This window comes from Cervus canadensis, chromosome X, assembly GCF_019320065.1.
Source record: "Cervus canadensis isolate Bull #8, Minnesota chromosome X, ASM1932006v1, whole genome shotgun sequence".
Lineage (NCBI taxonomy): Eukaryota > Metazoa > Chordata > Mammalia > Artiodactyla > Cervidae > Cervus > Cervus canadensis.
In genome coordinates this window covers 120,853,069-120,858,093 of record NC_057419.1, presented here as the reverse complement: position 1 = coordinate 120,858,093, position 5,025 = coordinate 120,853,069, and the positions used below count along the sequence as shown (strand labels likewise).

At 38.0% G+C, this 5,025-nt stretch overlaps 1 pseudogene; it reads left to right on the top strand.

The window, feature by feature from the left end:
* Positions 1 to 290: 290 nt before the first annotated feature.
* LOC122435715 lies at positions 291 to 4,822 on the top strand (annotated as a pseudogene).
* Positions 4,823 to 5,025: the final 203 nt, after the last annotated feature.

Genomic DNA, 5,025 nt, shown 5'->3' with positions numbered 1-5,025 from the left:
TTCAGAATTCTGGCCTGGAGAATTCCATGGACTGTGTAGTCAATGGTGTTGCAAAGAGTTGGAGATGACTGGGCCACCTTCACTTTCATTTTCACTTCTGAAGCACTTCAGTTGTTAAGTACCTCATTTTTGTTACAAGCCAGGTTTTCACTGTCATTCTCAGCATATCAATAGTGACACTGTTGTCTAGGAATGTTTGATGTACTTACGAGATCCCCCACAGATATCTTCCCAACCAAAGTCAGTGTTGTGGCTGGACAGGCTCTTGTGGTTCTTGTTTTGATTGCAAGATGCACATCAGCAAAAAATCCATCAAGGAACTTTTGGGAAAAAAGGTATGTATTACTCAGTGTTATCTCTGGATAGAAGCCTTAATAATCACCTCTGGGTGATTTTTATTGTCTTGTTTTCTGTTTTTCTCTAGTTTCTAAATTTCCTGTCATGAACATTATTTTTGTAGTATGTGAAACAAAAGGCTGTAGCAGTAAAAAAAAAAAAAAAAAAAAGATATGTTTTACTCAGACAGAGGTCCTAGAAGGTACATGGATGGCACACTCAAGGGCCACATAGCAAAGTCATGAGGAAATAGAGAGAAAGCATGCCAACCTGGAGCTCTGCCTTTATTGGTGTCCAAAAGAGGGATGCCTAAGACTCCACAGGTTCACTCGTTATTGGAGAATTTAAGCATAAGAGTGGGAATTAGAGCATGGGAAGGAAACAGAGAGGTCACTGTCAGTAAACCTAGGTTATTCAGGGTTTTAAAAGGAAAACCTCATGGTGGGGCAGGCTGGTTTTTCATTTAGTTGAGCTATGTCATATAGCTGACAATATGTTTGAGATGGATGTCTTTGAAATGGATGCCTTGGCAATCAAAAACTTAATATCAGACACTTACATTACAATCAATAATTTTAAAAGTTTAATGTCAAGCGCTTACACTCCAACAGTTATGTCAATGACACAGCATCACCTTTGCAAAATGGACATTAAGGACAAGGAAAAGGAAGGATATTGGTATTTTCAGAACACCTATTATTCTCTCCTCTATTCCATAATTCCTATTACCACTGGAATTCTAAATTCAACTTTGATCATGTTTTCCACTGCGAACTCTCTTTTATTGGCTTCTGATTGCCTAGAAAATAAAATTCAAACTCATCCTGATAGCATAAAATTTATACTTCAATATCATGTAATATTTTTGATTACCTAATAGTGCTTTGATTTTGATGCGTTTATATTATTTTCTAGCTGTTCTGTATATCCAAAATGTCCTTCTTCCTTGTTAGCCTCAATTGAATTCAAATTAGGGGCAGATAACATTTCTATTCAAATGTCAAGGTTTATTCAACTCTTGATGCAGAAAGAAACCCTTTGGTTATGCTATCGTAGTTTGCCATTTTTTAATACTTCTATGTTGAGTTCAACATAAGCTAAACTCATTATAATTTGCCATGACTATGCTTATCCTTGTCACTTGGGTTGTGTGTGTATTGCAAAATGGACCACATTGCATTCATCTTTGTAACTCTGCAAACAAACATAGATTTTTGTACATAGAAGGAAATTATGTTTATTAAGTAAATGGTAAACTTTATAATGCAATCAATTCTTACAATATGACAGGTTATAGTGTGGAATAAAATAAGACAATATTTTACTTAATCCAATTGTCCTTATAACAACAGAAGTCTTAGTTGCCAAACCAAGGATTATAATTTCTAATATAATATTATAAGCAAAAAGTGTGTTATAAAATATTCTTATAACACCAGGACATAGAACAATGTTAAAAAGATAGTACAGCATATCTTGTTCTAATGTACTTTGCTTTATCACTCTTCATAGATAGTGCTTTTTACATAATGAAGGTTTGTGGTAACCCTTCCTCAAGTAAGTGTATAGGCATCATTTTTCCAACAACATTATTATTTTTATTGATAGTTAATTTGCAACATTGTGTTAGTTTTCAAGTATACAGCTAAGTGATTTAATTATACATATACCTTTTATTATACATATTCCATTTCAGAATCTTTGTTATAGGTTATTATGGAAAACAGCATAAGTCCCTGTGCTATACAGTAGGTCCTTTGGTTATCTATTTTATATATAGTAGTGTGTATATATCTATATATTAATCCCAAACTCCTAATATATCCTTCCCCCTCAGCATTACTTTATAATTAAGGTATATAAATTTTTTACACATAATGCTATTGTATACTTAATAGACTATAATACAGTATGAACATAACTTTCATATGTCCTGGGAAGCCAAAAAATTTGCTTGACTCAACTAAACCTATAATATCTCAGAGGCACACCTGTAGATGATCAATGAATAATTGTAATTTACATGTGCCCTAGCATAAGCTGTGAAAGTATTAGTCAGTCATGTCTGACTCTTTGTGACCCCAGGGACCGCAGCCCATCAGGCTTCTCTGTCCATAGAATTCTCCAGGCAAGAATCCTGGAATGGGTAGCCATTCCCTTCTCCAGAGGATGTTCTAGACCCAGAGATCGAACCCGTGTTTCCTGTGGCTCTTGTATTACATGCAGATACTTTACAGCTAAGCCACCAGGGAAGCCCCAACGTAAGCTGATATAAGGATAAAAATGAACTTTAAAAACAATAAAAGCACATGTACTTGCTGAATTGAACACTTCACCTAAGAAAATGTAATTGGATTAGTTATGTTTGCTAAAAGTAGTTATTTCCTCAAACATTATAATATTGAGACTATATCAGCATGATATGGGATATAAAAATCATTCTAGATATTTCTTCTGAAAAGGGATTTAATACAAGGAATTAAGTGCTTAAAACCATTGCTAGGCTTGGAAGTCAGTTGCAGAGCACCAGCATTTTTCAGATTTACTAAAGCAAATTTTCATACTGTTCATGGGGTTCTCAAGGCAAGAATACTGAAGTGGTTTGCCATTGCCTTCTCCAGTGGGGCAAGTTTTGTTAGACTGTGAGGGTCCAGGAGTCTCTGGCAGAGGCACTTATCTCACATGCTAGCAAAGTAATGCTCAAAATTCTCCAAGCCAGGCTTCAACAGCACATGAACTTCCAGATGTTCAAGCTGGATTTAGAAAAAGCAGAGGAACCAGAGATCAAATTGCCAAGATCTGTTCAATCACAGAAAAAGCAAGAGAGTTCCAGAAGAACATCTATTTCTGCTTTATTGACTATGTCAAAGCCTTTGACTGTGTAGATCACAACAAACTGTGGAAAACTCCTAAAGAGATGGGAATATCAGACCACCTGACCTGCCTCTTGAGAAACCTGTATGCAGGTCAGGAAGCAACAGTTAGAACTGGATATGGAACTACAGACTGGTTCCGAATAGGGAAAGGAGTATGTCAAGGCTGTATATTGTCACCCTACTTATTTAACTTATATGCAAAGTACATCATGAGAAACGCTGGGCTGGAAGAAGCACAAGCTGGAATCAAGATTGCCGGGAGAAATATCAATAACCACAGATAGGCAGATGACACCACCCTTATGGCAGAAAGTGAAGAGGAACTAAAGAGCTTCTTGATGAAAGTGAAAGAGGAGAGTGAAAAAGTTGGCTTAAAGCTCAATATTCAGAAAACTAAGATCATGGCATCTGGTCCCATCACTTCATGGCAAATATATGGGGAAACAGTGGAAACAGTGGCTGACTTTATTTTTTGGGGCTTCAAAATCACTGCCGATGGAATTGCAGCCATGAAATTAAAAGACACTTACTCCTTGGAAGGAAAGTTATGACCAACCTAAGACAGCATATTAAAAAGCAGAGACATTACTTTGCCAACAAAGGTCCGTCTAGTCAAGGCTATGGTTTTTCCAGTGGTCATGTGTGGATGTGAGAGTTGGACTATAAAGAAAGCTGAGCGCAGAAGAATTGATGCTTTTGAACTGTGGTGTTGAAGACTCTTGAGAGTCCCTTGGACGGCAAGGAGATCCAACCAGTCGATCCTAAAGGAGATCAGTCCTGGGTGTTCATTGGAAGGACTGATGTTGAAGCTGAAACTCCAATACTTTGGTCACCTGATGTGAAGAGCTGACTCATTTGAAAAGACCCTGATGCAGGGAAAGATTGAGGGCAGGAGGAGAAGGGGACTACAGAGGATGAGATGGTGGGATGGCATCACCAACTCTATGGACATGGGTTTGGGTAGACTCCGGGAGTTGGTGATGGACAGGCAGGCCTGGTGTGCTGTGGTTCATGGGGTTGCAAACAGTCGGATATGACTGTGTAACTGAACTGAACTGAACTGAACCATTAGGGAAGTTATCCATGTCCACCCAGTTACCAGCACAATTAGCAGAACAGTGAGAAGGAGGAAGAGAATGAGAGATCGGAGAATACTCCTGAATGCTAGGCCCTATGGCAGGCGAACGTTCCCACTTTAGTACGTATGGAGACCCTATGGACAATGATCACAGTGTTCCAACCATCATTTGCAGGGGAAGTGATGGAGGGTGCTGACAACCAGGGTGCGATAGAACAAAGTAGACCAGTGAGACAGAATAACTATGGGATTATACCTAGGTCACAGTTCTACAGGGGCCCTCCTCACCAAACACAGCCCAGAGAGGACAGCAATGAAGAAAATAAAGAAAATCAAGATGAGACCCAAGGTCAGCAACCACTTCAACCTTGGTACTGCTGCAACCTCAATTACTGATACAGATGCTCAACCAGGAGATGGGAAAGAAACAAAAGCAGCTGATCCATAAGCTAAGAATCTGTCTGCTTCCTAGACTGAGCAGAAAGGAGCTGAGTCAATGACAGTTAATCATCTCTACCATCATTTGGTTTAGTCATTCAACAAGAAGTAATTAACATGAAATTCCAGCAATTAGAAATGAACAAAATATTGGAACAGAAGATCATAAGTTCTTGCTTTTTGTCTGTTGAACAGATAACCAGAACTGTCTGTATTATCTATTCAGCATGGAGTTTTTATTATTTTTAGATAAAGACATTTCTTTTTGTTAATAAAAACGGTGTGTGTTTTTTTTTT